This window comes from Petromyzon marinus, chromosome 46 (genome assembly GCF_048934315.1).
Source record: "Petromyzon marinus isolate PM22_M1 ecotype Great Lakes invasive population chromosome 46, UKy_Petmar_22M1.pri1.0, whole genome shotgun sequence".
In the NCBI taxonomy this organism is placed as follows: Eukaryota; Metazoa; Chordata; class Hyperoartia; order Petromyzontiformes; family Petromyzontidae; genus Petromyzon; species Petromyzon marinus.
In genome coordinates this window covers 4921384-4932862 of record NC_133712.1, presented here as the reverse complement: position 1 = coordinate 4932862, position 11479 = coordinate 4921384, and the positions used below count along the sequence as shown (strand labels likewise).

Sequence of the window (11479 nt, the reverse complement as noted above, 5' to 3'; positions counted from 1 at the left end):
CCATGATCACTGTCATAACCACCATATTCATCACCATCACCGTTACCGTCACCATCAACACCATTACCATCATCTCTGTAACCAGTGTTGCCTTCACCTTTAACGTCATTAACACCATCATTAATGCCGTCACCACCATCATAACCACATTCATTGGTACCACTGTCAACATCATCTTCATTCCCACCACCATTACCACGATACACGTCGTGTAGTGCATTGCGCAGTGTGTTGAATCTTTGTGCTCCGCGTGCTTTTTGTGTCGTGTGCGTGGTGTCTGTTGTGCGCATGAATGCACATTGTGTGGTGTGTGTTTGATGTTGAGTACACATTTGCGTGTATCCGTTGTGTGTTTGTGCAGCATAAGTTGTGCGGGCGGGGGCAAGGTGGTCGTACAGTCTTCAGAGGATCGGCACGGGGCATGACGTACATGCAGGGACACAGTGGCCGGTTGGAGATCCCTCTCCCATCACCTACGTCGCCCTACGTGCATTCACGTGTCTTTTGTGTCCGCGTCGGACCTTGCATATCTAAATGTTTACCCCACGTGTCCTTGTGTGTCCCTGTGGGTCGCCGCATGTCTAAATGTGTACGCACATGTCTCTGTAATGTCCCACCTTCTCTCGGTTAGTTCCCCGCATGTCCCCATGTCCCTCCGTGTCACTACGCATGCTGCGTCTTCCTTTAGATCATAGATCACGGTTCCGTGCATTTTCACGTGTGTTCCTGTGTATACGTATGCCTTTGTGTCTGCACATGCATCTGCTTGCCTTTGTGTGTCTCAGTGTCAACGGTGTCAACAGTGTTGCTTTGTGTCAGTGGTACTTCGTGTCTGCTTGTGTCTTCACGTGCCCCCCTGTAGCATTGTTACCATGCGTGTCGGTGTGTCACCGATGCGTTATAGCACATGTCATCACACAGGGTTCTCCCACTGGCACATCTGGCCCGTGAAGGCTTTTGTAGTGGCCTGCCGAGGTATAAATACAGGTTTCCCTCACTTTATGCGGTGGATACGTTCCAAAAAAAAGGGCACACAAAGTAAAACCGCACAAGACAGCGTCCTGCCGAGTAGTATATACGTACACATGCAATGTTGTGTCACATCTGACCGCAAAGTGGCATATAGAGTGAGTTCAAAAGACATGTAGCGAATTTTGTGGAGAAATAGGTAAGTCGCATATACGTGAAATCGCACAAACCAAACCTGAATCAACTGTGGAAACCTGTAGATACAGGTTAGTGAGATGAAAAGTGATATACAAGAGATAGGGATGAGAGTTGGAGACAAACTATGGTGATTAGCTGTCACATAGCTGACATTATGACGTAAATAAGTCATGTGACGTAACATGTACGCGTGGCACGTGATATTACATCGCTAACTTTTTGTAGCCCGCCAGATAATATTTCTGAAGAACCATTCGTTTTCATGTGCCTCTGTGCCAAGCACATGTCTGCATATCTCCATGTGGGTGATTTTGTGTTCCATAATCTCAAAATGCACCTAACCTGGCACAGCTGCTACGGTCACATCACTCAATGGCGGCTGTTCTCTTAATTTATTCACTGGTCACTATCTGTGTCCTCAAATCCTGATGCTTGCATTTCCATGTGTGTGTGTCCCTCCACATCTTAAAAATAATATTCTGCATGTATTTAGCATCTTGCATGAAAATTCCATCTATAAACGTGGTAGAATTTGTAACACATGCAGTTTTCGCGTGGAGGCATGATAATACACAGACAAGCGGGGTAAATAGCCAGAACCAGTGCCAACAATTGCTCAAGCTCTGTGGTCCTATATTGAGCGGCCGGTATGTGGGTCGGGAGTGTTCCACTTTTCATCCCAGTGCGACCCGCGGTTGCTCACTTCTCCGTGATGCAGGGGAGGCTTCCGGCAGGCGTGGCCGAAAAAATGAAGATGTGAAGAGAGGCGGTGAGAGTCCTGGAGGGGAGTGAACTGGCATTGGTGCAGGGCGGACAACAAACGTCTCCCATTGATACGAGGCGACATCAACAACAAACGCAATTAACAGCAACATCCAGGATCAACTGGCGAATTCGAACAACACGCAGTTAACAGCAACACCGAGTCAACTGGAGTATCTAACAATACATGGGAGTTGATAGCGACATCTGTTCGGCCAGTAAATTCTAACAACACAGTTCACAGCAACTCCTAAAGTCTACCAGAGTACAAATAAGACGCGTAGTTTATACCAACTGCTCGAGTCACACAGGGTCTCCTGTAACTGCGACGTTAACAACACACGGATACAAGTACCCTGTGTGGCCAGTAACACCCAGACTCAACGGCAACACCCCAAAACACACCCAGTGTCACCAACATCATCTCACATTATCATTAACAGCTGATAATACCAGCTACAGCTAGCTACATTGAGCATCACCAGCAAAATGAGTGATAAACCAGCTTTAATACTTTCCATCAAATAATGAGAAACTCATGTCCTGCGCGTGTAAATAATAAGTTTTCACACGTGCAATGCCCATGCACTCTAACAGAATCACATGAACATAGATGTTAGCACTCACATGTGCACACATAAGCGCAAGCTTTTTTGATAACCCTGCACCCCCTGCATTACCAGTTTAATGACTTGTTCCCACATGGTTGTTGTGGTGCTGACAAGTAGACCGCAAAGAAATGATGTAAAAATAAATTTGGTTTCACGTTTTTAAGCCTTCTCTCCTGCAGGAGGGACTTTGTCAAACGTGTCTTTTGTCGCTGTGTGTGTAGGTGTTTAAGGTGGGGAGTGGTAATGAATGTTGAACTTTTTTCTTCATGCTTTTGGAGTCCCTGACTGCTGACAATCATTATGCTGATGATCTAGTGATTGCTGTTCACTTAGAAGAAGTTGGAAGCGCTGCTGCTAGACCTGGAGCGTGCTATAAACTTACCATCAGCCCCACCAAAACTAAGCACCTGGCTGGGTATTTTGTGCCATCAAACACTCCACCCCCTCAACTCCCGATTGGTGATGGGGCAGTTGTCGAGAGAGTGGAGAGTTTTCCATACATGGGTAGTGTGCTTATGACCAGCTCCGATTTGATAGCAGAAGTCTCACTCCGAATCAGTCGAGTGGCATCTGTTCATCGGCTGGGTAAAGCTGTGTGGAAGCTTCCTGGTTTGTTGCTCCACATGAAGCCTCGGGTATTCACGGCCACCGTCATGCCCTCCTGTATTCTTGCGGAAAAGCGGACCCCCCCCCCCCCCAATGGAACATCTTCGCCAGTAAGACACATTCAGGCTGGCATGCCTACGATCCATCCTGGGTTTAGCCAGGCTGGATTGTGTGAGGACCTCACAAATCCTTGAAAGAGCTCGACAAAGTTAATCGGTGAGCTCCGGCAGGCAAGGCTGCGTTGGCTGGGTTATAGAGCCTGCATGTACAGCCACCGCATGCCTAAATAGCTTTTGTTTAGCCAGATAGAGGGGGCCAAATGGACGTGGCAGGGGCTCGAGAAGAGATGCAATCATGTGGTACAAGAGGATGTAGAGCTAAGTGTGCTTTCCGATGACTGGTACCAGCGGTGTCAAGATCGGCCTCTGTGGAGGAGGCTTGTGAAGGACGCTACTGGGTAGTTGGAGGCAGTCGCCCTTCAGCATGAACGGAGGGCTATGGAGCGACGCTCACAAACCCGAGCAAGCGCCAGGTGGCTAAACATAGTAGGTGGGCACAGTTGGGTGCACAGGTGGTGCAATCAGCCAGTCGCCTCACGTTAAAGTGCACTTCGCCTGGCATAATCACCGTGGTGATGTCACCGCCACGGAGTGACGAATGAAGGTTGTTGTTGAACTTATTTCGCACCGTCTGCATTCAACCGTGCTAATTGGAGATGCGGGGGAAGGACAAACTAAACACATTTTTTTTATAAGTTAGTTTTTAATCTAGATTTAAAAGTGCATATCACCAGTGGTTTCCTAATATCGTAAAGAAAGCATTTCAGACGGCCGAATAGGACTCGAAATGTCATTCTATTGTTTATTTTATTTTCTTTCTACGTGACTTTACCGAAAGAACCAAAGAGTCATTCCTGCAGTCAAGAAAGCTTCAAATCAAGTTTGGATCGTAATTAGGTTACAAAATTAAGGTATGGAAAAGTTGAACAAGATACAGGGGTGTCTATCGATGTGTAAAGAATGAACGATTCGTTGATTGGGTTTGACGTTTAGGCTCACCAGGTGAGAAGAGCGCAAGACCTGGGTCACCAACATGACAAAAGCGATAGAGTGAAAACATGTACATGTACAACGGTGCAGAAAATAGAAATTATAGCAAAAACAGCCAAACAAAAACGAACACGAAACAAAACTCAACACACTCGCCATTAACACCGCTGAAAAGGAAAACGGATAGTCTGCGAAATGGCCCTTCTTCATATCGCATATAATTTCGATCAATTATCGCTGGTATAACTCTAACACAATAATAAAAACATTCGCAAAAAAGTTATATTATCATTACATATTTTTAAAATATAACTGACGCTGTTAGCAGGGATATACATATTAATAGCTATATTTCATAATCTTAGCTCTTTCGGTAAAGTCACGTTGAAGGGAAACAATAAAATAATAAAATATATAAAAAAACAATAAAAATTCTCACGTTTCGACCATAACACAAAAGCTATATTTCAGTTCACACTGCATTCACTGAATTAAATACATTAAAATCGATGTTCAGAAATGTTTCACTCCGTGTATATATTTACAAATGTACAGAGTTGGGGAAATATATTTATACAGAACGCGGGCGTCTATGTACAGAAGCCGTGACAGTGGGAGAGACATAGGGGCGGGGCCGTGTTGGGAGAGTGGCGTGGGAGGGCGGGGCCACAGTTTGGAGGGGGCGTGGCTACGCCGGAAGGGGGAGGGGCTGGGCAGCGTAGCGTCATTACGTGGGCGGGGCGACTTCACTTCTACGCGATTGGGCTCCCACGACGGCCGCGAGCAGCAGAATCGCGTCTCCAAACTTCAAGATATTTTTGTTTTTCTCAACGCAAGGTAAGAATCTATTTTATACTGGTAGGAACGAAGTTGTAAACTGAGTGTACCAGCCTGCAATAGATTCATGTGTCCGTCCGTGTAATACAGAATAATTATCTGCTGTTGCGTTTTTATATAGGCACGGGGGGGGGGGGGGAGTTTGGCTGTAGGGTTAGGCACGGGGGGGGGGGTTTGCCTGTAGGGTTAGGCACGGGGGGGGGGGGGTTTGCCTGTAGGGGTTAGGCACGGGGGGGGGGGGAGTTTGCCTGTAGGGGTTAGGCACGGGGGGGGGGGAGTTTGGCTGTAGGGGTTAGGCACGGGGGGGGGGGGGGGGGAGGAGGAGTTTGGCTGTAGAGGTTCACAGGGGAGAGGGGGAGGGTTTGTGGTGTGCATGGACGGGTGGGGCTGGAGAAATTAGCAAGTAAATTGACTTGCAGTAATCGGACAACAAGACACACGGGTGGGTGAGTGAAAATCATAGCAGTTAAAATATAACGTAGTTGATCACATCCTTCCAATGATTGCTCAATCTGAATCCATCTTCTCTGATTTTCACTCACCCACCCGTGTGTCTTGTTGTCCGATGACTACAAGTCAATTTACTTGCTAATTTCTACAGCCCTACACGTCCATGCACACCACAAACCCTCCCCCTCTCTACAGCCAAACTCCTCCTCCCCGTGCCTATATAAAACCACAACAGCAGATAATTTTTCTCACCTGAAGACGGCCGCTTGTGTTGCGACCGAAACGTCGTGATTTCTTTCATTATTTTTTTTTACTATCTACATGACTTTTACCGAAAGAACCAGAGAGTATGGATTCCTGCAGTAACGAAAGCTTCAAATCAAAGATATCAGAATCTTTATTTATGCTGGAGAAATCCGGTGAGCTATGAAGCTCTTTTTCCTGTCTGTACTGCATACCTATGCCTTTGATTTAGCTTTATCACGTGTGTATCACACCTACATAGGTGATGCAGAGAGATGAAATTAGGACACAAACAAGACAAAGACATGTAGGGATATGATATGAGATACGGACAAAATTAAGTCGTACAATTAGATAAAACTAGATACAAATAAGATTTAGAGGTGTAAGGAGTTGTAGCCAAGAGACATAGTATGAATGAGATATATAGGCAAGAAATAACTATAAAAGAGAGTTCACAAAATATCCAAACTTAAGATACCTATTTAGCGATATGAGAGGAGTAGATAAGGGAGAGAAATGTTGTGAACTTGCTGAATGTATGCAAGCAGGAAATAAAGGCTATCATCAAACATGATCAATTCATTGGTGGATGAAGGCCTGATAAGCCTTTACCATCTCCCACAAGTCCTTTGATGCAACAATCCATCTAGTATCTAAAAACGAGCTGATTTCATTGCTCCATCTCCACGGATGTACTCCTCTTGGGTGTATTTAATGTTCACCCAGAAGTGAAAATGTTACACCACAGGTGGTAGTTTGGCAGCAAGTCGTGTGTGATGTGGTCGAGTGTGGCGACTCCCACCTCTATCAATACGTCTCATTAGGGGGAAAGAGCAGATAGACTACTCTATAGAGATCCTTCTCGTGGAGGCCCTTTCACCATAAGCTGTATGAGCAAGCAATTGCAGGGCTGTACTTACTTACATTTGAAGAGACTGGGTGCAACAATTGTCCAGCACCGTTTGAGCGACTGAAAAAGTCGAACCTATTTAATGAACCCAAGGGGCATGCCGGGTTGAGTTAACCCCATGTGGATTTTTTTATTGAAACTAATTTCAATTTAAAGAGTAATGAGGAGTTAGGAAACTACTGTCAAAACGGCCACTTGTACTGATTGCTTGCACTCTTCTGCACCACTCCCTCTTGACCAGATGGCGACAAATCTCCTCAACAATCGCTATGCGGTTTTGGAAAAACTGGGTGAAGGAACATTTGGCCAGGTGTTCAGATGCTGGGACCACAGGAACCACAAGGAGATGGCCCTCAAGATGATTGACTCCACATTAAGGTGAGAGACCAAGTCATGATTGTGCATCACAATCTTCACTGAAAAGTTTTCCTGCAACACAAACTCACGTGTGCCTACCTCGACATGAAGCATTCTATTTTAATGATGATCCTATTTTCGACATTCTCAAAAGTGTTTGTATTTCTTCACGCAGCGTCACGGACGCGGAAGGATATAACGAGGCTGGCTTCCTCAAGATGTTGAGACACGAAAGCATCATCCGGCTTGAGGAAAACTTCGTCGTGGGAGATTACCATTATCTCGTGTTGGACTACATCAAGTAAGAACACTAAGTCCATTACAAGCGTGACACTTACAGGATGTGTAAAACTACAAGCTTGGCAGCTGCTTCATCTCGATCAGTGCTCAATCCTTAGCTATGCTACACTGCATTGTTAAGAAGCAGATGCATTAACCATTTCGTAACCAGTTTGCAAAAAAGAAAACAACTATCTGCAGTCAGCACGTATTCCATGCATTGTTACACCTCGAATGTCTTACCTCACCTTTAGTGTTCTAGGACTTGCCGTGCATGTGTGGATGTGCTGGTGCCTTTGTGCTTGATGCTGTGTTTAATTAACCATCCTGCACTCTGTGTTGTGCGTTTTCCGTTGTCAGCGCGGGCAGCCTCTTAGACGTGGTGAAATCGAACGGAGCATTTACTCTGTCCTCCGTCAAGAGATACGCCCGATCCCTGATGGAAGTGCTGGCCTTCCTGAAGAAGAACGGCGTAGTCCATGGGGACCTCAAGCTGGTAAGGGTTTATCATTACATTTCTTTTAGAGGAATTAAGCAGGTCTAAGGGACGCTGCCATGGTGTCATGGGTAGCACACTAGACTTTAAACCCAGAGGGAATCAATTCAATTTGATCTCCCGGCTTGGCAATTGCAACAGTGGACAGGTTCTGAAATCCCAACTCTCCAACCACCCACCCACCCACCACCTCTATACACCCAGAAGTATAAATAAGTACAACACAGTTCATCACAACGTCACAAGTGGTGGCGTAAAGTGTGGGTACTCCGACCACTTTTGAGACATTTGGCTGTGTATACGAGTATCCCAAAACCATTTAAGTAGCTCTCTCGACCTACTCAATGATGGAGGCCTTTCTGGAAGTAGAGGGGTGAGCAAATAATTGCAGGCCTGCACCTTTACGGTGATCTTTTAAACATATCGAGCAGTGTATGCGCCTCATGCACCTGTAGCTCTTTGCCACGTGGTGGCCAGTTGAATTCCCATCACAGCTGCCTCATACAGAAGAGCTCTTATCCGTGATCATATTACCTATGACTCCCATTATCCATGGCAGCTGTAGAGTCCACAGAAACACCAATTATCCGTGACCCTATTTTCATTCTTGTACGTAATTATTCAGGTTTTTCTTTTTTTACCATCCTGAATTGCGGAACAACTCGGTTCGCGCCGATGAGAAGAGTCGCCATGTCAATTCTTCCCATTATAAGTGTTTTGTTTTCATGACCAACTTCAGTACAAGATGTTGTATTGGATCATCTTTACGATAATTTTTGATCCCCCTGCTTCCGACTCGAGAAATAATTCATTTACACTTATAACGTTAGATGTACAGTGCACAAAATGAACGCCATTCTTCCATACAGACAGGAATCATCTTAATGGACTCTCATTTGGTTAAATACAATACAAATAATGCATCCGTTTTCTTAATTTTTTCAGGAAAACATCTTGGTGAAAGATCACCACACGGCAGCCATCCGATTGGCCGACTTCGGAGGAAGTTTTTTTGAATCTGAATTTCGTAAGTTACACTTTATATACATTTATACACATCATCGCATTTCTAAATATTCCTACAGATCCTGTTATCTGGAATAATTTTGTGTTTTTTATATCGTCGTTCATGCAAATTGTGTGAACGATGCTGATGTGAAATTAATATAGCAGATATCACAAGAGCTCACGCAGTGATGCCTGTGCATGGTAGCTCCACACGAGGTATTAAGGGAATGCTCACAACTCCTTAGAACCTCCAATTCACAACCGTGCATTGGGAATGTCCACTTCCGTGTAAAATCACGTCCTGTCATATTTTGTTTGTTGCGGTTGCACCCGACTTAAGAGCCGCATGGCTCACAGGGCTATACCTAATAAATGAAAACTTGAAACTTGAAAACTATCACATATCATGCAGGACAGGGTGCGAACACATTGGGGATTCTTTTAGTGAAACTATGACTCCTACAGGCCACCTAAGCAATATTGTATTTTTTTATTTTTCTCCAGCCGGTTATTCCTTTGGGACGCACGGATACAACGCTCCCGAAGTCTTGCTGGGCCAGCCGTTTGGAACATCAATTGACATGTGGGCTGCCGGGTGCATACTAGCTGAGATATCTGTCGGCAAACGACTGATGTCAATAAGCAGCAAGATTCAGGCGATCGCTGGCCTCACAAAGGTAACATTAATTGTATAATTTTGTATATTTATTAGCGAAAGATTGTGGGTTCAAATCTGGTTGGGGTTTATTCAGCCCTACAGTGTTGATAAAATGAGTACTACTTTTTAGGGAAGTCGACATTGGTTGTCATAGAGATATATTCACCTGTGACGTATGAATGGAGTTTTACCACTGACTCAGGGCTGCAGCCAGGCTATGATCACTGCCTCAATGCTCATTTGACTTTGAGTACAAATTCAATTTTAAACAGCTTCATATTACGTGAAATCAAGTGATTACTCAATAATGAATAATTCAATCAATAGGATACACACCATGTATGTAAGTATGTACAGAAAACGCCTCTTAACTCGCCAGTGACATAAGAGCAAATGTATCGTTTATTTTCAGATTGTGGGAACACCACCCTTTGAGATGCTGCACGCTGCACCAGACGGTCCTCGGTATTTCAGTGAGTACTGCAAATTTTAATTTTAATATGCGATTAGGTGTTATAACATCACTCGTCTGGCTGCACAATGACGTGAAAGTTGGGTTGTTTCCCCACGTCCTTCACAGCCTTCGTTGTACATCACAGCCTTGTGCACATTAATAATATTTTAATGCATGACATCGTTTGCGATTGTACCCACTGCAGACTTCTTTGGGCAACTGACCAAGGAATGTCTGCAGGAGACCCCTAAGTGTTGCCGACTCAAGAAGTTTCTGAAAACGAGAGACCCATTGTTCCTGGACTTCATCAGCTCCATCCTATGGTGAGTGTCCCACTCTTTAAGTTTCCCTCAACTGTAACAAAATTCCAGTCAATTTCTATATCACAAGGGAATATGCATCCCCTTTGCAATGTACAGCTATCTTGCATATCTCTGCAGAAGAAACTAGGTAAAGAATGAAAGGGCAAATGCAGTACTGTATCCTCATTTAACGCGCTAGTAGATGTTCTGTATTAAGAAAAAATGCATTTAGTGAGGAATTACCGTTTACACATTACAGAGATAAACAAATAAAAACCATGCACATTTGCACATTTTCACTATAAAATTAGCTTGCAGTCATCCCATGGCGAGAAAAAAAACTGTGATGAGGGTACGCCACCACGTACTATATCATTATATTATTCCGCGCATATACCTAGAATTCCTATACTGCTCAGCCATGCAGCTGAATAAAGTTGTTTGTCATGAACCGCTCAGAAAGCCCGTTCCCGAATGGAAGAACTTTACTTTAGCGATAACACGTTGTGTACGCACACTTTGAGCGTGGACTTACCATACCTATATTCACATACCTGCAAACCCTTAGATACTTTATCAAGTGGATGTAAGTTTATTGTATCACTATAATGTGTCATTTGGGTATGTATATTTTGCTGATCTTCTCATCGGTACTTGTCTCTTTGTTTTCAGCTGGAACCCAAATGACCGTCTAACTCTGAAAAGTGCTCTCAAGCACCCATGGATGAGTGCAGCTCCAGCTCCACCACCTGGACTTCACCAGGCACCAGCATGCAAGATCAACTCCCATCTGGCTCCTGCAACCAAGACCTTCCCTATTCTGGACCCCTACAACATCCCTTCCAAGACAATGGACCCCTACCAATTATGCTGGCTGGATTCGGACCCCAACAACTTCTTCATCCCGGCTCCAGCACCTTGCCACCTTCCCTCAATTCCACAACTTACTTCTCCTGGCCAAATTCCAGTCGAATCAGTTTGCTGCAGCTCTTCCGGAGTGGCAATTCCCATTTTGGCCACTAAGGTGTCCACTGCCACTTTCCTTCCATCTCCAGCCGCCGTTGCAGTCCCCTTAATTGAGCCAAGGACTGACGCCTTCCTGGCTTCTGCTTCTGTTGCATTAAGCGCCGGAACCATTTTGGATGTGGAGATGCCTACAGCCACTAGCTCAACATCCACCACAAAATGCAGCATTCAGGTGGAAGATGTGAACACTGCTGTGTCTTCGACAGCATCAATTGCTGACCCCCTCCCAGAGTCGGAGACCAGAATTGATGCGGACATCAA

General features: G+C 44.9%; 1 long non-coding RNA gene across 1 annotated transcript; it reads left to right on the top strand.

Moving 5' to 3' along the window:
- The first annotated feature begins 8353 nt into the window (after positions 1-8353).
- LOC142930958 (uncharacterized) lies at positions 8354-11269 on the top strand. Its single transcript, XR_012946955.1, has 4 exons — positions 8354-8797; positions 9283-9455; positions 9849-10213; positions 10865-11269. It is a non-coding gene; the product is annotated as an uncharacterized LOC142930958 (long non-coding RNA).
- Positions 11270-11479: the final 210 nt, after the last annotated feature.